Consider the following 24,930-nt stretch of genomic DNA (forward strand, 5'->3'; position numbering starts at 1 on the left):
AAATGATGAAATTCCATTGGCCTCAAGACCTTCAATATCTCAGGAAGACACTGAGAGCCTTAGCATAAAGGCTGTGCCTGTAGTGAGCTTCTTTTATCTCCTGCTTGTAATTCTCAGAGCCAGGACTCCTTTGGAAAAGCAAAACTGGATCAATACTGAAAACAAGGGCTCTGAAAGGAGTTTAAAAAAGATCTTGCTTGCTTCAACTCTCCTGATCGAAGCATGAAGTTTAAATGTTTCTAGCCAAGCTTTCAAAAATACGTATATATTATGGATTTCCTCAGAGCATTTTATGTTTTTCAAATCTAATAGTAAGGTAGGCACACTACATTAGGTACAGAACATCAGATCGGCATTCCTGCCAAGCAGATGGAAGACAGATGGAGAAGGAACCTGGCCTCAAAGCTGGAGCACAAGGAACTGGTATAACTTAGAACCAGTGCTGGGTACTGGGATATCTAGTGTTGACCAGCCCCAGCTCTTCACCAGTGCTAGAGCAATGCCTGAGATGTTCATGAAGCAGATTTTTGAAATGCTATTGCTCACAATTCTAGACTGTAGCCTAAGCAAATTTAAAGAAGTCTAAAAAAGCATTATTTAAAATGCTGGGTAATAAAACGTGATGGTTCAGGGGACACTTCAGAACAAGCTCATATATTCAAAGAGAGGGGACAGAGCAAATAGCTTGGAGTGATAACTGTTTATCACACCAGTGCAAGCCGTCTCCACTCACGAGTCAAAACTTTTGGGTTTTCTGCTCGCCTCACAAGTTAATCTCTCACCTTTGAGCTTCAGTGCCATAGCAGAAATTGTACAGCCAGAGGAACCTGGGCTTCCCCTGACCCTCTCAACAGATTCTGGGACTCATTTCCTTTATCTTTTTAAGTACTTGTACTGCCCACGCTGAGCAGTTCTCTGTTCTTGCCATAAGTATCTTTTAAGTACCCATTATAAATTAGAGGGTTGCACATACAGGTGGGAAGTGGTGGCATAAAAAAACTATGGCTGAAGTCTAAGATCGTATTTTTATTGATTTCCTTGTAACTACTACAGACATTTAGCACCAAAATGGGAGTTAGGTGCTGAAATGGAACCTTTTCTCCTGCTGGTGGTCAAGGAGGAAAACGATAGAATAGCTGTACTCAGCTTTTGGCTTAGGACCTGGGTATATAGTTATGGGGTACAAGGTGGGGAAGAGACTGTGACATTCCAGAAAGACTCTCCAGAAATTGCATGCTTGCACTAACTGTTGACCATTTTCTTCATAAAGCTTCTGCTACATTAAACAGTGCCAACTTGTTCCACTCAAACCAACTTTGCCATTCACTTCATCATCTAAGAACAGCAGAAGGTCATTTACCAGAATATCATGCAAAACCACTAATAAATAATTAGCTAGTCAAAGGCTCAGATAATCTAGGAATTTTTAATGGGAACAAATAGGCCATAAAGGACATGGCCCAATCTGAGATGAAATGGAAGTATCTTACATTAAAATAAATATTGCTGAAATTAAAGCTGTAAGCAATGCTTTGACTCAAAACCGGTTATTCTGAAGACAGCCCTTGGTGTCATTTCCACTATCACTTTCTTGTTTTCTTTTTTTTGTACTAAATACCATACGATGGAACATATCATGAAATGGAGTATCATCTGGGTGCCTACAACTAAGACTACTTGAGATTTTTCCAATAGAACATATGGCCATTGGAAGATGCTGATTTCTCAAAAGTGAAACACTGAAAACACAACAATTTCAATGACTTTTTTTTTAAAGTAGAATGATCTGCTGCAGTCAAGTCAATACTGCATCTCAACATTGCACCTTTTAGAGGAGTTTTTATTATTCAGATCGAATTACAGAACAAAAAATAAAAATAAAAATCAGAAGTCAGAACAAATGCATTGAGCTTCTGATGAATATCAATTCTTTTCTTTCTTTTTTTTTTTTTTTTTTTTGGATCAAACCCACAGGCACTTATGCCAGAAAAGAAAAACAAAAAAACAAACATGCTCTTCTTATCTTCCTCATCCCCAAATCCTACAACTCTCTGAAAACCTGAAAACTAATTATCTCAGTTCTGCATACATCCTAAAAGAAATAAAAATCAGTTCAGCTTTGTTATGCAAATGAAGTGGTATTCACAGAGATAGGTCTGCATTTCCTAGGTGCTGCAAAGGTGCAGTGTTCCAGGACCATCTGGGGTGTGGTAAGAAGAGAAAATGACAAGGAACAAGCAGTACGGCTCAGTGAGCAGTTCTGTACTCGGGATGTCCTGGCTAACTCGTGTGAATACAGAAGGAAGCAGTATCAGTGGAGTCCACTGCAGTTCTAAGGCTACAAATAATGAATGCAGTGGCATCAGTCAGTCTGTGGGCTGGGACAACGAGATGGGCTGAGAAGTGATGAATATTAAGGGAGATACTGAAGCTGCTGGATACATCAAGGTTACTCTGCCTTTTTGCCCTACACTGAGAAACTGGACCTGAAAAAAGCCTTGCTGGACTACATAGTCAGAGGATGAGAATGTCCCTGGACACGCATTTCAGCATGGCCCAGCCTCCTAAGTGCCTGGATCAGCTCTTGATGGCTCTGTGTTTACCAAAGCACTACTACAAAGTACATGCTTACTGATGTAGTTGGCACGAGGATTAAGATCAGTATTTCAAAATATGGGGGCATGGCAAATGCCATACAGAAAAATAGCCTGAGGTTAAATTTCAGAATACTAGCCTCCAAATCTCCTCGCTGATAATATGCTGTGCCTCAAACCCTGCATTTGTCTAAGCAGTGTGGCTGGTGAAGAAGAAACATTACATTTTGCTCTGATTCCATGGGGGGGGAAAAACCATCATTCCCACAGCAATCAGAAAATGAAAGATATACGAGGACATAGTTCAGGCATGAGAAAACCTTACCCTAATTACTGATTACTAAAGTACCATAATGTGCTGGAGAAGAAAGGATTCCTGAGAACATCAGGACAGGACATTAGCAGATTAATATTAATCTCTAGAGTTCCAGATTCATTTCCTGTCCATGCTAATGTCCTGTTGATTACTGCAGAAAACAATCACACAAAAAAGTTCAATTATAAACAGGAGAAGGGACTTAAAATATTAACATTTTTGGAGCTTTCAACTAAATACGTATAATTAAATGAAAAGCTGGGTTAATGCAATGTTAAAGTTGAGATTTTAATTGTGCAAAGGGCATGGAATTTAGCATCGAAGTTCATCAGTACAATTAATCACACTGGGTCAAATTCTGCTCTTGGTTACACTGGCATAAACTTAGAACGTCTTTCTTTTATTAAGTAGAATTCTATTAGCATCATGCTAGCATAAGGAAGGCAGAAGTTGATTCCACTTCCTCTCAGTGCATGCAATACAATATACAAGCCATACAATACAAAACACCACACATGTATTAAAAAGAATGCTGTAGACACAAGACAAAGCACATGGAATTCAATTACAGTCTGTGCAAAAGTGCAAAAAAAAAACCCAAACCACACTGTCTTTTCAATCACACGAGACTTCATCATTTGTCAAATTAGTTTACACTGTTCAGGACATCATCACAAAAAACTGTAGCCCGTGCCTGCTAGACAGCAGAAGTATCTTGACTGCACTTTTGCACAAGCAATATCTGAATCTTCACACTGCCCTACCATCACAGCACATCCAAAGATGCATGTTCCAAAGATAGCCCCGTTTTTTTCCCTCTAGCCTTGCACTGCACAGTTGAGTTGCATATGCACCCTGTCAAATCTCCACTACAAGCACAAGGGATTGAGTTGTTTTCCTGTAGAGAAAGACACTAAACCCAAAACCCTTTGCACCCATAAACAGTCCTGCTTCTGAGCTAAGCACAGTCAGCAAGCATGCTTCCCTGTGCAGAACTGCATGTCAACAAACCTCAGCTGAAGCCTGTCTGAAAATCCAGTATAAAATGTCCTCATTCTCTTTTAAAAGACAACATAAATTAAAACAGGAGAAAACAGAATAATAATGTACTTTATTGGAATAAGTAGGTCATCAAAAAATAAATGCGCCTACGTTTATTGGAACGTCTAGTCCTCATAAATGGCTTAATGGATTTTTTTCAAACTAACCGAAACATTATTCACCTCTGAGCTTAGAACTAGCTTGAGAAATTTCAGCCAAAAAGGTAATTGTTTCAGAAAGTTATAAACCACCAAAGATTGGGGCCTTACAATAAAAGTGCTGTCTCAACCATAACTACAATAAATGCAGCTAATGAATAAATGCGGTCTGGCAAGAACAAATAAAATTTGAAAAGCCTGAAGTGGCCTGCACAAAATACAGGGAGGTAATCGAGTGAGTAAATGTCACAGGAAGGATTATCCTGCTTTCTGGAGAATTCTTCTCAGCAGAAGATTCAGTGAAGGACCTCAGGATCCCAAAGCAGTATAGTAACATTTTCAAGTGAAGAAAACCTTTCCCTGTTAAGGGCAGTTGTATCCAATGCCCACAAACAATAGTAACGTATTGAAGCTTATATATTGCCACAATTACCCTCACTGGTAACCTTTAACTGAAATTGTGATAAGATCCTACCTTCTTTCTCTTCCAAAACCTCCCATCCTCAAGGTGTACAAATCTACAAGTTCAGACACACAGATATTATATTCACAGTGGCAACTCTTCGTGTGGCAGCCCCGTTAACTTCTATCTTAAACACCTTGGGGTACATTTACATATCTGCAGCATTATTCTCTCTACACATCATGTCTTTGTGCTCTAGAAGTGCACAACCAACACAACGTACATTTGATAACATGGCAAATAAAAAAGAGAAGGAAGTTTCTAATTACTTGGTTTGGATATAAAAGAGCACTGGTGTTAGAGGTTACAACTTCTGCCATATGATGCTCAGACAGATTTCTGGATGACGAAGACTGCCCAGTTATTCCTACTAGATTAAGATCATCCCCACTTTCAAATACCAAAACTGCTTTCAAACATCTTTATCATCTGTGACATAGTCACAAGTCTCTGTTTACATGCATGCAGATGCAGTCTCAAAAGTTCTTTAGTGAAGAGTAGAATTATTTATAACTGGATTCAAATTTCTCCTATAAATAAACAGGTGTGCATTTTCTAGTTTTATCTAGATACCACTACAATTTTCCTCCAACAATCTTATTGAAAAATAAAATACTATGGGGAAACCTTGAGAGAGAACTAATCTCATGTAATTTTGGCTCAAGATATGTAGACAGAAAATGACAAGAAAAGCTTCCAAATGACCACTGATTCTGCCTTGGTAACCAGCCACATCCATACTTCAGCATGGCCTTTTGGTTCAGCTCTGGAACATGATATGTAAATTAAAACATGGCCAACCATGTCCTAAGGCATTGCCTGAGGAGGATTTGGCAACTGATGGGCATGTTGTTTCTTCCTCAGCTGCCTGGATTTCACAAAGTTTTCTGACAAAATAAACTATCAAAATCATACATATTCCCAATTCTGATGAACTATAAGTTGTTCAACTTGTGAAATTGCAAATGAAAGGGAATTAGAACTCAGTCTCACAGTCGATACTTATGCTTTCTAGACAGTGGGAGATCTGAATGAGGAAAAGATGAGAAGATCACATCACTGGAATCCTTGTACCATCTCAGTCTTTACAACAAAGATGCTATTAAGGACACTGGATCATCATTTCTTTATAGCCATTCTGCTAAACTAAGCACATTGCACAAAAGGAAAGGAAGCAAACAACACAATAATCCACAATTGCCTTAATGAATGTTGCAATTGCAAACAGTGCCACAGTTATTTAAACATTAAACCAATAGAGCTTTAGTTCAATCAAGGTCTTCCTCAAATCCTACCTCTAAGCAGCATTTTGCAGGTGTTTCACTAGCTAAAATCCCACAAACTTCACCTCATATAATTAATCCCACCATACGCTTGGTGTAAAATTCCACTCATCTCTTTCTGAATAAGTATTACGGAGAATTGTGAGAGCTGGACTAGCTTTCAAACAATGACAAGGAAGAACAGTAATTTAATTCTTATGTTGTGATCACACTTTCCTAAATCAAAGGTTTCCAAAACATTTTTCCTGCTGGTTTTCAGGGCGTTGAGTTACCAAAAGTCTGATTCAAGGCACACAGAACTCAGTGGGAATTTCTCTATCAACTCTAACGAGTTTTAATCTGGACCTTCTGAAAAATGACATTAAGTAAAAAGATATTTATGAAATCATTACATATTTCTCATTTCAATTTTTCTTTGCTTCTAGAGTGTGCTTCCAAAACACTTCTCAAGTTACACAAATTCCTAAATTATTATAACAACATATTAAGTGTGTTGAATTCCTCTTTGTGAAACTGCAAGTACTTCTTCTATTTGGCACAGCTGTTCTGCTAGACGATCTCTCTTCTTTATGCTTGACTTGCTGGAGTTAGGATATCTGAGCTTTCACAATTTGTAGATTCATGTTTATCTCAGGTCTTTCTTTTCACGATTCAAAACTCCTGAAGACTGACGCCTCTAACTAGGAGTTATTAATTTTAATTCAGTTTAAAAATCTGTGTTTTATGTTTTAGAATATCAGCATCCCTATCTACATAGGAATAAAGCTCTTGCTTACATGAATTATCTCAAACCAAGGGCTGGATATTTTGCAAGTAAATTTAGTAGGTTTCAACTAAGATATAAACAATCATTCTGGTTTTACAGCATCTAAAAAGTGGCCAGACATTCTTTCTGGTTTCTTGACAAACACTTTCTACAGCTTCTTTTTTATCATTTCCTTCTTGCTTGATACTTACAGTCATCTTTTCTCTACTGATATCACTAAAAGTACCATTTGGAAGCACATAATAGACAAAATATACCATAAAGGAGAGCTGCAGTCACTAGCTTTTCTCTAAGCCTGGACTCATGACGTAAGTATCTTCTTCTGAGAGGCAGTTTATCAAGCCAAGCTGTGCTTACTGCAAAATGGCTGAAGTCTCCCTTGCAGCTGATTTGTCTGTTCAGTATTTCATTGCAAACGAGATGCCCGCCAAGCCTGCCATCCTTAAGGTTTATCTATTCCTCACTCAGAAAACAAGGCGTAATGACAGCATTTGTGCTGTTGTGGCTTACATTGCAACACTCATTCTACAAGATTTCTCTATGCTTTACAGTTGAAATTTCTCTTTTTTTTTTTTTTTTTTTTTTTTTTTGCTTTCCTGCTATTCATGCCTTCTAACTCTCAATACTTGTATTCTGTCTTTCTCCTGGCTAGTTTCTAGAGTCAACTTCTCAGTGATCCAGGTTTCTTCAGTATGTTCCAAGGATATAAATCTTCTCTGCTGTACCACAATGTCCCTCTCCCTTTCCCCAGCAAATTCAACCAAAGCTGCCAAATGGCCACTCCACTTTTGTTTCAAAGCAGCAGACTGGAGTCACATCATCACCCCCAACATGCTTCCTATGGAAGCCTAAAGGGTATTCCAAAATCCTCTGGTGGGAGAGCTGGCAAGCCTTGGTAGTGATAACAAAGATCTTAAGAGGAACTGCTATAATCCAACATAACAGCAGGCAGCAAACAGAACTGGAAACATCCAGCGTCATTGGAACATACCTTAACTGGCTAAGGTTGTTTTGAAAATACCTTCAGGCAATCAGTCACACTTTTAAGCACCTACACAGTTTTGATAATCTGATATCTGACAACTAGATCCCTCCATTGCACTGTCTCTGTCAATGGAAAAAGTGACAACACTTGTAGCCAAACATAACACAGGAAACACTATGTGGCTGACATTCACCTCTCATCCCAAATACTGAGGTGCGATCTAAAGAGATTACGCTAATAGCTGGCAATCCTCTGTCTGGTTCGAGGATCTGATCATCCCTGCACGCAAAATGCTGCCCTCAAGAACTAAGTGCAAACTATTTTGCTTTGGAAGAATGCAAGGATGTCTGTGAACCTCCAGACACCACTGCCCCAGGCAAAATCCACATTCACTTCAAGAGTTCAGAGGGTATTGTTCATTTGCTTTATTAAAGCATTTTTTTCCAGTTGCAAAATATAGCAAATCTGAGAATGATGAAACGTCTGTAGTCAGTCAGATGTCTGCATATCACAAACAAACAGAATGGTAGGCCATTTTGAAGCCCCGTTTTATGAACAAATCACTGCTCAGAAAATCTTTAGTGATATTTAGGAAGGCACAAAACCTAAACAGGTTCTCCACCTCAGCAAACAAAGACAAAGCTTAACAACAAAGATTAGGCTGGATAAGCACGTGGTTAAAACCAGTTAGAAATCATGTTGCTCTCCAGCTTAATTTGATTTTGCTCTCTGAAGTAGCAGCACAAAGCTTTATTCATACAGAGAACGGAACGCTGGCTACCTCTGAAGTGCTGTGAGAGTGAAGCAAGTGCTCAGGAAACCATCATCCTCTGAGCCTCTCTATTTATCCGATGAGGAGCAGGCAAAATGCTGCCATTAGCATTCGCTCAGCTCCAAAGACCTGGTTATAGCGTGCCCACTGGCACTCCATAGCTCCCAGGAGGGAGGACTGTCTGTTTAACCAGCAGTGCCAGCCTCTTCCTACTCCCCTGTTCCTGCTGGCACCCTGAGGCAAGCATCTGGGAGCAAGCACTGCCCCTCTCTGAAGCAGGTGCAACGATTGGTAGTCATCACTTTTGCTCCCCATGAGCCTGCTGAAGGCAGACAGAAAAGCCTGGAAATCCCTCCAGTAACCCTCCCAGGGGAGAATGAGAATTTAGCCAAGTGCACTTAAGACCAAAATTGTTGCAGAAGGGAGACACATACACTTGTTAAAATCTGTCTGCAACACTCCCTTCCGTCCTCCCCTTACCATGGACTGATCTGGATTTCTAAAGAGTATAATTATGTCTTGCACAGTGATTATGAGCTTTGGGAGCTCTCAGAGAAAATTTCCTCACTGCACATGTGGCCACTGGCTGACATACCAAACACATATCACTCCATTTTTAATTTTATTTTTTTTTTAACTCTGCATTTTGCTGGGAGAGAGGCCAAAGAGAAAGGACAGACATCCAAGCCCAAGGCCAGGTTCTACACGGGTACTGGAGGCCAGAGGGAGAAGCCATAAGAATAATCTTTGCTCCCTAATGCTCCCATTTCTCTGCCTGCCTTCTTGCTATCCACAGCAGAATCTCTGATCTATCTGTCTATCACCAGCAGATCCTTTATTGAGAATGTATCACACTCTTCATGTCTTCATGCCTCTCTGGTTACGTTTTCCTTTGAAAGGTTTACAAAATAGATTCTGCCTTCCCTAGAGCAGATGCCCAGAATTAGTTGTATGCCCATGCAGTGATGCTAAAATTTACAATTTTTATCAAGTTACCTGGTGGCCTTAAAAAAAAAAAACACTGACGGGCAAAATGTTTACAGCAAAAACTACTGTGGTATGCTATCCTCCTTCCTAAGTAGGTCCTGATGGGCTGGGCATCAGCTTTGTCAATGAGAGATGCCTTTGTACTGAGTACAATTAATATTTTTTTGAAAACTTTCCTGAATCAGACATTACTGCTCATGTGAAAATGGCATCGCTATACACCACAAATGATAGAGCCATTCAAAAATAAAAGATACTATTTCACCTGCATGCTGTGAAAATTTCCAGCCACCTGCACTTGGTAAAATGGAAGGTATGTAAGAATAGCATCAGTCAGCTTGTTTGCCTGAGGGTAATGGACATTATCCTTTTTCCCATCCAAGTCACCATCTTTTCCATTTCCAAAGGGCCTCCAAAGATGAAAATGAACTTGACAATCATTCTGCAAGGCAAACTGATCCTGATTCTTCCAGTCACTTTGTAATTCACTGCAGATGGTGAGAGTGAGATGTTTACTGGCTGGCAGGTAATGAGCCTCGTTGCAGATAATAGTGATGGACGGGCAATCTTGCCTGCTGACAAGGAGGCAACTCTACATGGGCACATGGCATTCATCCATGACTTCATGTAAAAGGATAGCTGTGACAATGTACACAGGTTATAAACCACCATCCTCTGTTAATGTCAGCATGCGGCTATACTTAAGTCTTTCCAGTTCACATTTAAGTAGCGTAGAATTGATCCTGATTGCCCATGAAAGTAGAACAGCTTGATTTGTGACCTAATGTTTACTGTGCTATAAGAAGAAACTTGATCTGTTTAAACATCTAGATATTCCCTCTTTCCAGGTAATGCCATTCATCACAGCTGTCAGTGCTTCTTTTAAAAGAGAAATGACCCTCAGGCATAGTATAAAACTCTGTGTAAGAACTATGTATACTATTGCCAAAAGAAGAAATAGTTCCTTTTTTTTTTTTTTCCTCTGGGCTTGTACACACAATGTGAAAGTCCTACACACATAGAATTATAAGTCAGGATTTCCATTTCCCTTCCCATCCCCATATAAAGGAACTTGTATTAGAGACCTACATGTTGTCCTGATTTTATTTATCTCAGACATAGAGGTAGTGGATTTGGACAAGCTCAGGCAGTTGGTGAGATACACTTAAACAGCTGGTTTTGAGGGAAAATCAGAGAAATTCAGAAATGCAAGAGAAGACAAAGAAAAGCTCTACCTCCATTTCCCTTCTCCTAACTTTATGAAAAAATAAAAAATCACATACTTCACCAAATGCCAGGGATGTCTTCATTTTTCCACCAGAATAAATTTCTCTTGAAGAAAGAGGATATGGTCTAAATTAATAAAATACACATCTTAAAAAGATACTTGTTGTAACATACGTATAAATATACACATTTAAACACAGATGTTGTCATTCCACAGACAACAATTGGTCTTACTTTTCCTATCCCGAGCCAAGTATTCTTTCCCTCTGTCCCTGGTGCAATCTGATCATTTGCACTGTGCCCGGGCATAAAAACTTGATAAACAATCCCAGTGCTATGAAAGTTTCATCCAAAACCTGTCACTTCATAGATTCACTCCTGATATTCATTCTGCTTTAAAGACGCATATGATCATCACTTTGATCCTTTCTCCCTCAGCTCTATTAGGGCACCATCTCTTCAGGGTTTGCAGCTTATAAAAAGACCACCATATTTTTGATACGCCTTTGATGTTGTCTTCCAAACTATCTTTGATTTTTAAGTTCTGTTCAACTCTTTCACCATTAACCTTGATTTCACTTAGGAATTAATAGACCTATAATTTCCTTGGAAGGCTAATTTAGAAATTCTGGCACTATTTCATCCCCTCTTACTTGGGAAGGTAGGTGAAAAAGTATAAAAAGCTGACCAGTGTTGGAAAAAAAATGAAGCTATAGACAAGCTAATATTTTTCTTACATTTTCAAGCTTATAGCACAAATGAATGATTAAACTGCCAGCAAACGAAATGGTTCTGCATGATGGTAATGAACCACATAGACCCCTTTCTCTAGGTCACTGGTAACCAAAAGCTAAAGGATTTGGTGACCAAAAGCTAAAAGATCCTTTAGTTATTAAAGGATGACTGCAGTAGGACTGTCATCTCAGTCCCATGCTTGAAGATAAAATCTCTTCCACATACGAGAGCTGCATGCCTCTTCTTTTGACACTCATCAAAGAGACAGAAAATGAAAAGGTCAAAGGAACTACATTATTTGAAGTAAACTAGACATACAGGCAGTAGAACACTTACTCAAGAGGAGAAACTGGAGTTGTCTTTCAAGCGTCTTTAGTAGGCATTTTCAATTTTTAGCTTATTCTATTTGAGATTTACTCCTCCTCCCTAGGCATCACTAAATGTGACTGAAGATTCATCTTCACTGGGATAAAGAGACAGATGAAGGCTAAAAACAGGTCAGCCATACATGCACACACATACGCCCCGGGATTTATTTACACACCCTAACCATGTTCAGGTGACACTTGGATACATTTCAGGTTCCCGAAAAAATATATTCTATCTATGGAAGTTGTATCTCAGTGTGTCTTTACTCAAAACTATCCCACTTTCCTCCCACTAAACCTTTTTCATTTCCTCTTCTTTAGAGGAAAAGCTTAAAGGACCTTTTCTCCTCTCATCACTTAATTGAAACAGCTATAAATGGAGACAAATCCACTTAGGAAGTCCCTGCAGAAACTGGAATGTGCATACCTATCCTTTTCAGTATCCACATAGGTCATTCCTGAAGCCTGCTGCCTTTGCTAAGGTACTACTGGCACAGTTTATGGGTTCCTTCCCAAAAGTGTTTGTAATGCTACCACAATTATCATTCTGGGTTGACACTCCAACGTTTAACCCTCGGGACACCTGGAGCTTTTGATAAGACCCTGCAATGAAAAAATCCAAATTCAGCTCAGCAGCTCCAACCAGCAATTTTTCCTAACACTGGTCACACTTGCTATCTGAAGCATCTTCGGCAGAGAAGCACAGGCTGGATGCTACAGAGCCGCATACAGCACTTCTTGCCCTCTGCCACTTCAGTGCACGGTCTTACGCTGTAGCTTGGAGAGCTTCATCCGAGGCGCTCTGCATAGCCCTGTGGCCAGGCACGGTTCCTGCTGTATCACGCCTCTCCCAGCATCTTAGCCCTGCTGGAAAGCATTCAGCATTGAGAGGACCCGTCTTTATGCTGATAACACTAAAATATAAAATAATGCCAACAGCTGGTGCTACAAATGGCTTTTAAAAACGATGTTCATTCACTAAAATTCCTCTTGCTACTTTTGACATGAAACACGCAGTCTCTAATTATTCTGATCAAGACGGTGAAATACAAAAACAAACTTTAATTGTGTTTAACAGATATTTAATCAGGACTCACTGAACTACAGATTAAAGCTGAAATTCATAAACCATAATTACCCAATTGTCGCAAGCTTTTTGGTCCACATTCTGCTTCCGTCTGGGCGTCTGGCACTTTGCCCCGAATTTCTTTTAGTGTCTTCTCAGTTTCATTGCTGTTCATGTTTTCCAGCAGAGATTTAGCACAGATTATAAAATATCTGTTCTTGGCAACTTTATTAGTTGTTTTTTCTTACAAAGATTATATCCCACCTATCCTCTTGCTTGAGCTGAACAAACAGGCATACGCTGTGGGTTATTTCTTGCCACAAGCTGCCCTTTCCTCCTGCCAGAGTTTCTGCTTTTCACCTATTCTATTCAACTTTTAATTCCCTGACCATTGCCATGCTGCCAGAGCACCATCCAGATACTGCTGTGAGTGTGCTATCTCACATATCTACTATGAATTATTTCTTCCCCTCTTCTTTCTCCAGAGTTAGAAGTGGGTGCAATATGGTTTCCTGATCCGGTGGGGCACTTCAATGTGCTTGACGCCCTGTATTTGTATTTAAGGAGACATAATGAAAGATACACCTTTCCCATGGGAAGCAGAGAGTGGTGAGATATATGCTAACCACCAGTTCCTCAGGGAATTAAGTGCACAGGCTCAGACTGCCTCCTGAGAAAATTACAGATTCTCCTTTAGCACGGGCAGGCTGATTGTGCCAGAGAAACAGAGCTGTCACAGTGATATTCTGATCTCCATGCATTATATGTAGGATTTGATGTAACCTATATAGGAAAGCAGTATTAATATCCAGCATGGTTTTTCTTTGTTGTACTTGGTGGGTTGTCGGGTTTTTTTTGTTTGCTTTTTAACCACGATCCATGCTCCTAAGCACACACAGCCTGGTGTTTTTCTAGGCAAAGCTTTCTAAGTCCTAAAGTTTTCGTGCCTAATTACACTATACTGTACTTGAGAAGAAAAAGAATGAACCTCAAAGATGAAAGTACTGTCCATTTAGATGAGATAGATACATTTAGCAGAATTGATTATGAAGTGGTACCCTATGATGTTTTGTGTGTGATCTTCTGCTTCATAAAGACATCTACACTATGCACTGCACACCGTTGACACCAAATTCCTTTTTATTTACACTACAAACTTCCAGGATGTGGTAAAAAATAAGCAGAGGAAGTGCTATTCAAAAAATTCAAAGACAGCTGGAAGATAAAGCTAGGAATATAGAAGATTATCTGTGCTGCTACTGTACTGCACCAGAGGCATGTTCTGCACAAAGACAACACTGAACTTTCTGGAAACTGATGGAGTTTAGTTACATCTTGCATATCTGCTTATCTTCTTTCCACAAACGTGTTCACACTGCCTTAAAAATGTATGACTCTTCAAACTCCTCTTGCTCAAAGAAGACTCCCTGAAAAGAATCCTTCAAGGTCTCCAGTGCAGCACCTTCCTCATCAAGAATCATCCTCAGGACTTTGAAAGGGAAGGGCGGCCTTTAAGAAAAAATTACAGCAGCTTACCAAACTGCAGGTCAAACTGGCAAACACCATTGCCATAGTGGCAATGGACATCACAGCCAGCCCACTCTGTGGTGGAGAAATATAGAACTCCTGATGGCTGGGCCAGCCTTTACTCTTCTTTAATTGCGGTATGAGTAATGGGAGGGATATGAAAAAGATGATGCTGTGGAAACAGTGGATCTCAGTCCTCTCTTAAAGATGAATAAGGAGTGAACTTGAAAAAAAAAAAAAGGGTTGTCCTTCCACGCATATCTGTAATTGCTTTTTCTCTTAATAGCAGGAGCATTCTAGAGGATTTCTGAGTCTGGGAGAAGATATATGCATTTGTCTCCCACTGTTATTCATAAAGTTGAAACATTTCTCTTTATTACCCTGACAAAATCTGTAAGAAACAAAGCTAAAGCTTTTTTATCTATTTCCCTGGACCTGTTATCCACTAATACACAAATCATACATGTATTTTTTTCCACATCTTTCTGTCCTTTTTCATTACCAAAACCAGTATTTCATACATTTATCACCAGCATTTTGCCTAGTTTCACTTCCACCTCTTTTGAAGAGTCAGACATCTCTGTTCCTATTGAATTAGTCACACACATTCCTTGGAAAACCTCTCTACAGCAAATTTGAAACAAGCAATAGCATTATACCTCAGCAATCATTGATGCATGTATATCAAGACTTCTTTTTTGTTTGTTTTTGAAGCCTTCCCTGAAGCCTTCATGACTTGACTGACTTCAATGTCTATGTAAGAACCTATATCTCACACGTCAGAGCAGTCAGATACCAGACTGGGAAAACAGAGAGATTTGGAGAAATCTGTTATTTTTTCTTTTTCCCTGTTTCTTTTCCTACCTAACGGAGATTTATTCTTTCTGTCAGACTCACACTCCAGTCCAGTCACAGTTCGATATTTGTATCTCATGCATTAGTCTGATGAGAACACATGCTACAGGACAACTGATGGCTTCCTAGAGAAGGCAAGCCCGATTTTTCACAAATAAATTGTTTTGCAGTTTGGCACAATTGTTTGTCCAAGACTTTCAAGCTCTATATTTAAATGATGATAAAGAAATTGCTGCATGGTGTTAGCATCATTCCTCATTCAGACTGCTCCTCTGAAAACAGCCTACAGCCTTCGAGATGCAAAATGTACTGTTTTAATGTAGCCAAGGTCCCTCTTTGCTACATTGCTAAATCTATTTAGCAGATTCTTCCTGGTATAATCTGTCCCCAGACCTGCGGAAGCTCAGTGATTTTAAGTGTTTTAAACTAATGATAATGGTTAGTGCTGAGAACAGATGTACCTGGCTGTGGTGCGATCTATTCTATTACGCTGTTAGGAGCTGTGTATTCATATTGACTCACCATTTTATGTCTATTTTCAAGGTGTGATGGCTGCATGGGGTGTAGTCTGTGTTTTCCCCTGACATACGATCTATTACCGTCTGTGTATTGTGTGATACATGGTGACTGCAAGAAGAGAGAGATGGAGAACATCTGTATGTTTATTTTGATGCCTTATGAAGATTTTGTATGTGTATTCTAGCTGCCCATCAGCAAGATTAAAGGAAGCAGTTGTATATGCTTGCCTTCACACTAGGCCATAACTCAGGGAATTGTTGCACTTCTTAGATGTGTGTGCAGAGAATTTGAAGACTATGCTAAGTACTGTAGAAGTTTACTTTCCCTGTTCTGAAGGCACTGTGCATGAGAGAATTCCCTAGAACTGATGGCTGTACTGATAATGTGCTAAATGAAAACAGTTTTACTACTCTTCTATAACCAAAACACAACAGAGCGTAAAACTCTTCAGTTGCATCAATAAACCGTGCTTCACTTCAGGACAATTAAGTGAAATTTCCACGGTGGATTATTTTCCTGGTCATATTACAGGATAGGTGCTGTCATTCACAAACATCTGCTACTGCTGCCTTCCGGGGGGAATACAGGATTTGGGCAGGTCTTGGACTTTCAGGTCTCACCTCAGTGCTACAGCACATAAGCAAACTCTTCCTGCTACCACGGAATGTACCAGTGACTATGCATGCAGTCATTTCCCTGCAAGAATTCAAAAAGTAGACACGAGTGAAAAATCACGTCAGGCTCTAGCAGACTCACCAAACTTCATCCTGATCAAAAAAATAAATGGAGCTTTCACAAGGAAGATCCAACAAGGTGAAAACCCACGACCATTTAAGCAACAAAAACATGGACAAGCTGAGAGAGATATAAACACCAGACAAGACTCTGGATGTGAATGGAGACATGTAAACTACTACCCTGATTTGGAAAGACTAACTGCAGGAGTCAGTGCAGCTTACATCACACCACACTGGGCCAGCATGCCATCAGTTCAATTTCTGAATCACGTTTTCAGTGAGTGACTGAGTTCTCATCTTGTAGGGCAGCACAACTGTGCTGCAGATTAAATCCAGGAGCCTCTTTGTCTCTGTTGCTTTGGCCATTTTGACTAAGGCAGGCACTAGGCTTAAGCCTAGAGCTCCAGCTCTCTTCATCAAAGAATCATGAAAGTATAGAAAATAATTAATTTTCACTTAAATACAAAGAATTTTGGTCTATGGGTGCAAAGAAAAAATTAAAAAGGAAGAAAGTACAACTGAGATGTAATGATATGTTCTCCCTTCACTAAACCATATTCTGAGCATTTTGTCTCTGTCAGTGGGAATTGATACAAAAAGGACATTCTTACAAGAACACTGTAGGTTTACCCAGGCTTGTGCTTCAGAAAGCAGGTAATTTTGCAATGGAGAGTCAGAACATAAAGACAAATTGTAATTTCTGATCTGTGAGGCTCTAACTATACTTGAATTTGTGTTTCCATGTCCCTCCTCACCAAGTCCACCCACCATGGAGGTCAATTCACCTTCTGCAGCCTTCTGCCCCTTTTGCAGGTAACCATGCCATCAGTGTGGCCAGAACTCCACTGAAGCAAATACAGATCAGGGAAGGGCAACAGGAACTGAAGAAGAGGGTGATGCTCCCTGACTGTAGGACAGAGAGGATGCTGCTGCTCTGTTAAACAAATAATAATCTTTTCTGCAACCAGAAAGGAAATGGGAAGATGGCAGAAATCTATCTGGCCATGTTGCAGAGAGGAAAGTATTAATTACAGTCTAGTAGCAATCTTTATTCTCATAACAATCTTGCCGAGCCTACAGTTCTGGAGAAGTTTCTCATGAAGGGAAGGGAAAAATCCCTAATTCTTAAAAACAACACCAGCTTATGCCTTCTGGTTTTGGCCTGAACCCAGTACCCACAACAGAAACCTTTCAACAGAAGGCAGTAAGGAATTCTCATGGAAAAGGCACAAGACCAAGACCCATGTTTCCAGTAAAAACTGCCCTTTTTTCTCCTCCTCCCAGTCCCATTGTTCCCAGGAGATACAATGAAAATGGAAGATTGTTGGGATTTCTATAAGAAGATTTGGCAGGTTTTTCGTATTTGTTGAAGCTGCGAGATATGATTTGAATTTGGGGCTTGCCTCTCTCTCGCTAAGAAGAAGAATGAGTTATTTGTTCTCTGAATAAGTATTTGTTATTAGTGGATCAGACATGGATAAGGTATATTATTACAACCATGTTTGTTAGGTATGATTTACATTGTTTGCTGCATATCATCTTAGGCTGTCTTAATTTTGTTATACTTTAAGGGGGTTTTGTTTGATTTTATGCATTTAGTCACAGTTGGTTGTGTTTTGAACTTTGAAAAAAATTAATACAAAGGAAATTAAAAAAAGAAAAAGAAAATATTTTCAAAATGATGTGGAAATCAAATCTATCCCTCAGTAATTTGATTTGTAGGAAATGGAGAGCAAAGCATTACAAAGCATTACAAACAGAATGCCTTGAAGTGCATCATAATTACTTACATGTGCAAATACATTGTCTAGGTTTAGGCATTCAGTTAATAATAGTCATAATAATTCTATGCCCTTGCACAGGGTCTTTCATCCAAGCAATCTCAAGGTTTGTGTAAACAACTGTTAACTGATGCTTGGCTACTTGCAAGTTCTCTGCTGCTCATGGGGATGGGGAATTAGGCACAAAAAATCCCCAAGGTCAAGGATAAATAATGATTTGGTGTCAAGGCAGGAGAGATGGTTTTCTACCTGTAGGTGGATCAGTGATACACAAATTAGCATCTGATCTTCAGCTCCTACAATGTAATGGCACCCTAAGTATGAACAAGTACAACAAATGCGCAGTTCAGATCTTCTGTTCCACAAAACTTAAAGGCTGAGTTGCCTTTATAATAATCAGATCTATGGCTAAGCCTTGGTAGAACTCCAGTATATATAAAAATATACCAGTAGTCTGTATTAAAGTACAAAAACTGATGAATTTGCCTTCTTTGGAACTCTTTGCAACATAAATGGTTGCTATCCGAGGCTCCACAAATGGTTTTCAGACCATGCATCATATACTGAAGCCTGGGCTGAATGTTGAACAAATCTAGAAGAAAGGTATCCTGTTAAGTTCAGTTTTGGCAGAAAGTTTAAAAAGAAAAAAAAAAAGAAAAAAAAAAAAAAAAAAGAAAAAGCAATTATATGCTTTGAGATTATTCTTATTTTGATCTCTAAAGTTTTAAATACCTGAAACTCATAACAGAACTCTGTCTCCATGTTACATCAAAGCATTTCCACAGCTCCTGACATGGAAAGAAATGCTGAATTTCATTTTCATACTCTTCTGCTGTTTACTTCCATGGCACGTTGTAGCTGTACAGCTGTGTTGGCCTCTTCCAAGGCCAGGAGAGGAACCCATGGTTTCCGTACTGCCGACCTTTTGCTCCTTGCTATCCAGAACTCCATCCCTCATTCACTACAATATACGTTTTCATGCTTCAGTAAATGACCAAACCCCAAGACTGCCGATTTTTGCTGTTTCATTTAGCCATGCCATAATGCTAATGCTTTAAAGTACTAGCTGCTGAAACAGACATAAGTGCCATTCTGCAGTTACTGACCCACGTAGGTACACAACTGCCTGTTCTAAGGATTTGACATTAACGCATCCAATTTTTGTTCAGCCTATATTTTAGTGCTCTGTGTAGCCATGACAAGGAAATGTTTCTCTATACTTTTCCATTACCTGTTATGCTTTACACTAATAAAAACAGCGGATATTATTTATTTGTCTGGCTGACTGACAAAGCCAGGCATCAAAGCATCATTCTGGTGTCACATACTTCAACACTCTAATCTTTCAGAACTTGTAAAGCAATCTCTTACGGCGCTTTGTGGGCTGTGAGATCACCCTGACAAACTGTGATAATGTTGGCAATCTCCGAATGGGTGTTCATTTGCAATCTTACTACAGAGGAATTGCTACACTTCCAAATTTGAGGGCTTGACATAATCTGTCTCCACAAAGCTGTCGGGGTCTATTGTAAGGTGGTCTGTGACCCAGGGATTTTATGGGGTTAACATCTATCTCCAGTGCAACTTAATTGTAAGCACCGGAATTACCTAGAGTACAATTTTACCTATTTTTGCATTCTTTCTCTTTATGCAAAATAGCCCTTATTTATATGTACACAGACAGCACCTAGTAACAATATCTGAGTTAGGTGGGGGGGACTGCTCCTAAAAACCATGACCTCTTGCATGCAGTTCACACTAGACTCTCTGCTCCCTTCATCATGCTCTGTGGCCGAGAAATGAGGCAAATGTCAGGTCAAGCGACACAGCTATTGCCATCATCTCTTCCTTTCCGTATGCTCCCAGTACTGGCAGTCTCTGGGCTGCCATCCACAGGATATCCACAATTATGGCCCAGATTGAGGGAGGGGTAGAGAAACGATGGTGCTCTGCCAAGTGTGTCAGAACCTGAACTTGATCCATTTTCATATTAAAACTGAGGACTGCGGGACAACACCATGTTCTCGTCTGAAGAAAGGAAAATAAATTATCACCACAAAAAATGTCAGAATTAGAGCAGACCTAACATAAATAACTATTTTATATTTGCCTCTGAACTTTAACCAAAGAAATATGCTGCCTTGATGCTGAAGGAAGATTTTTAGCATGCCATAGGATGGTTAAGAGTCACAAGAAAAAGTGAGACAGAGAGTCTGTCTTTATCATATTTATGAGGGTTACAAAACTGCTAGAGAGGTAATTTAATTTGGAAATTACTTAGGAGTCCTTTATAAAAGCAGGGAATGTGGGATGGAAATAGAAAACTGAAAAAAAAAAAAAAGTGCATCCAGTGTTTCAAAATACATTCTAGGCTCAATAGCCTTTCCCTGCTATCATCCCCTGAGGCAAATTTACCAGCTCTGCCACTCCTTGCAGTTAACAGAGGATATTCCTCGAATCCTGCTCTGGATGCTGCCTGGCCACTGCAGCCCTGCCACATTTGGACAAAAACCCCGTGACAGGGCACAGACGTGCCTCATCCATGCACTGCTGGTGCACAGCCTTAACCTTAAGCACTGGTTTGAATATTTTTCTGAATTAACGTTAGGATATTTTTCTGTCTTTAGCATTTTTACCAAAGGAATTCCTTTCCTTGGATTATTCTATATAATCAAAACATAAATTATTAAAGATTTACTGTGCATAATTTTATCCCCATTTAAATTATTTTCTGCATTTTATTCTCTATAGAAAAGGAAACTTACTGTCATTTTCCTACCTAAGAATAAGTACCTCGCTGCAGGGTAACTGAAGATTTTTTAAAATCCATATAAATTCCAAACTTGTATTTGGCCCTCAATTACAGCAAACGACCTTCTGCTCTGGTCATTACATTGCTGGCTGTTTTCACAAGGATCTGCACACTCTCACGTCTCTTTAGCCCTTCAGAAAAGTGAGTACAGCCTTGGAAAAAAAAGGTAGATGTTTTAATGTGTGTATTATCTTAGTGAAGTCAGTAGACTGAGTAGACACGAAAATGGGGTGGAACGAGCAGCCAAGCAAAAGATCCACAGGCTTCAAAAGGTTGATACCAGTGCTGCAGAGGAGACAATCCTGAAATGGTATGGAAAATGGTATATACTTTTCCTTCCTACAACACACTGCACTGACTGGTAGTCAATGCTTTTACTCTAGAATAACCTGGAATTGGTGAGTACACTTGAAAACCAGTTATTATTTGACTCTTTTCTACAATAATCTATGCTTTTTAAAAAGGAAAGGCTAGTGCCACTTTAGAAGCTTTGTTCTAAAATTTTGTTCTAAACAGCTGAATTACAATGTTTCTCCTAATTATTTATATTTTCAAATATTTTTAATACTGACAATAAGTTGCTATATATTCAAAATTATTTAAGAAATAAAGAAAACAAACTATAGCTGGTAGCTCAATATTTATAGAGAGAAGTCAACAAAAACATATTAAATTTACCATAAACAAGAGGTTTCCTATCATGACAGCAAATTTTAATGTAATTCATTTGTCATATAAATTATGTCCATGGGGAGGTCCTATGACATTAATTAGGTCAGAGAGAGAAGGAAAACAAATCAAAAACTTCTCCAAATTCCAAATAATAGGTTTTAAGGATAGCTGTATCAACAATATCATCGGAAAGTTCTTCCCTCCTCTGCCTCTTTTTCTTTCCCAGAGACCAAAATCATCAGACTCAGAATCATCTTTGCCTACCAAGAAGGAAGGAAATTGTACAAGTCCAAGTACACAACATTTCTGAAGTGAAAAGCTTTGCATGCAGCTCTGTCTTTCCAAACTACAAACTCCCTGCAAGAGCTCAGAAACATGATTTTGTAAGGATTCATTGTGTCAATGTGGCTTTTAAGCACAAAGCTGCAATTGCAAAATCTGGGCATGATGCATTCATCACACAACACAGAAAAGCAAAGGGCAGAGAAAAACAATAAGAATTTTAGATAAATTTTAATTCTGCTCAAACTCATCCTAACATCAAAACTATGAAGCTTTGTCTGTCCATCAGTTTCTCTAGAGTTTATATAAAAAAGAATTTGTCCTTGTACTTTTCCAGTACCACTTCATTTAGAAAAAGAAACAAGACTTAGCTTTTTTCACTCTTCTCAACACAGCTCACTGAATTGGAGGTGTTGATACATACACAAAATCTAGCATATTTTCTGATCCCATTCTGAACACAGATCAGATTTTGCTCTTACAGCTGCCTGTGCAACATTCTGGGAAGACTGGAGTTATAAGGACTCAATAGGAAGATGACAAAATGCAGGGGAGTAACAAACAGCTGATGGTGCTTGATCATAATTGACATTAACATACCATGCACTAGTGGATATCTCCAAAGTGCAGATTTCATGTGATCATGTGAGGGCATGAGATCACATTTCTGCCACCCCTTCCATACTTTAACGATAGCAGTGAGGGACACAAGATACCAAATAAAGTATGCAGTTTGCAAGCATGAAGTCAAAGCATCAAAACATTTTCAAAAACTGCATGAGAAAGAATGAATTTACAGTGGATCTATGCTTTATGCTTTGAGGTGGCAGAGTTCTCGATCTTGTAGATAGTTCCTAAAGCTCAATTTACTACGTTGTCAAATATAGCCTAGGGGAACAATCTGACTTACAGCATCTTTATGACTGGTGATGAAAGAACCCTGCTTCACTTTTAGATCCCGAGTTTGGCTCAAGATAGCGCAGCAGAGAACAGAACATCTTTTATTTTATGCTGGATGTTCACAGTGTTCCCCTTCAGCACGGAATTAGGTTTTACTACATGGAATTCTCACAGAGTTCACTGTCGATTAGAATTCACACCTTTAGATGTTGGGGATATACTTCACATCCTTCATTATTATTGCTGCTGAAGACATGTATTACAGTATGCTCTTATCATTGTAGCGTCTGAAATGGAAATCTTTAAGAAAATTGGGAAAAAAAATGTATTTAACCAGTTTTCAGAATATCTTATTCAGCTTTGGAAGGGCTTCAGAGCACAGTAACCACATTAATTGCATATTATATGGACAGCCAAGGGTAACTCTGTTACTATGCAGCTTTTACTGTTGTCATGTTGTTTCAAAACACTTTTCATGTCATAAATACATAGGAAAGCACTGCATGACACTGGACAACGCTGCAGATACTTGAGAAATAACTGTTGCACAAGCATGGAGCAGTCTGCACAGATATAAATAGCATGGCCCAAGTCTGCTCTAAATTACATTTATTCATGGAAGTCAACTGGTACTACCAGTAGAACAGAATAGATAAGAGGATGCAAAAAAATATAAAATATGGTACTGCTGTACAATTATCCTTGGGCCAAAGCCTGTCAATCTGCCATCGTTTACATTCTCCCCCTTTCTCAGTATGGCTTTACAGGAAATAAGAAAAATAAGAATATCTGGTATTTCTAGTTTTATCATGCACTGGAGGACACACGTCCAAGAACATATGGACATAAATGTGTCAGTATCCTACATCACTTTTATTTCAAAAATGTTATTAATTTCTGTGGGTGGAGTCCAAAATTTTAATGCCATATTAACAAACAGTGGCTGTTTTTGCAAAGCATGGTTCAGAAGGAGCATTTGTATAGCACTCCAAGGATAACATTTTAACTCAGTTTGAAATGATTTTCTGACTTGTAGTGCTCCTAAAAGGTAAGTATTACTACTACTGACAGAGTATTTCATAGCTTTCATTTTCAGTTTCACCATATACCTCACTTCTGTCCACCAGGATATGAAGCAGGTCTGGACTCTCCATACACAGAACTTTAAATGAATCTCTTTTCACTTTACCATGTAGAGCATATTACTTCAGGATTGATACTTTCAGTATTATTCTCAATTATATGAGTGATGAATGCTACTCCAGTCAAAAAGCAAGACCAAGATAATAAAAGTCTTTATCTGTCTAACAACCTAAATTTCAGTCCAAACACTCCCAATCAACTTAGCTTCTTTACCGAAAACACAGGTACAGACAGATACTGTGGTTATTTGCCACACAAATGTTCCAAGTGGATACAGTGAAAATCGAACTGCCAAAGGGCTTTTCTGCAGTGAATTAACAGGTGATTTGGCATTGAAATTTCTACCTGTTAGTAGTTTTCATCTTTGGTTTCAAGACAGAAAATGGGATGATACCTTTCAAAGCTGCATCTCAATCAGACTGTACGAAGAGCAAGGTTTCATTCCAACCAAATCTCTCTCTCTCTCTTGTTGAGTTGAGGAAAACTGCCAACGACTGCTGCTCTTGCCATCAGCATGCCATGTAGATGTTAAGAGAAGGCAAAGTAAAGGGAAAGAAAAAAAAGAAAAATATAAGTTTTATATAAACAACAAGCTACACATAATGACTACATTTGAGGACAACAAAATGAAAAGCATTGGCTTTAGTATGAGGAAATAAACAAATACATTAAACCTTGGAATAGCTTCAGCTGCGAGTTATTGGATATGGAGAATATGTCTCTAAAATCAGCTTCAGAGGATACAATATTTTGAAAACATGATAAACCTGAAGGGACAACATCAGAGAAACATACCTATTGTAGCATCAAATGCACTACGCTATTACTCATAGAGCAGGTTAAGTCCCTTCAAAAACCCTGTAACGCAGTATGAGCACTTACAACATATGTTCTTGCCTGCAAATAGCCCAGGGTGCTAGAGGTGGTGTTTGTTTTTTGTT

The 24,930-nt window shown here is 39.0% G+C and overlaps 1 long non-coding RNA gene across 1 annotated transcript in view; it reads right to left on the reverse strand.

The window, feature by feature from the left end:
* LOC122177261 overlaps positions 1-24,930 on the reverse strand; it is a 334,853-nt gene that overhangs the window by 23,692 nt on the left and 286,231 nt on the right. Inside the window, exon 7 of the long non-coding RNA XR_006178024.1 lies at positions 24,384-24,486. This is a non-coding gene — a long non-coding RNA (uncharacterized LOC122177261). The remainder of the gene's footprint in view (positions 1-24,383; positions 24,487-24,930) is intronic.

This window comes from Lagopus leucura, unplaced genomic scaffold, assembly GCF_019238085.1.
Source record: "Lagopus leucura isolate 7727_CA_CO unplaced genomic scaffold, USGS_WTPT01 Super-Scaffold_100001, whole genome shotgun sequence".
Lineage (NCBI taxonomy): Eukaryota > Metazoa > Chordata > Aves > Galliformes > Phasianidae > Lagopus > Lagopus leucura.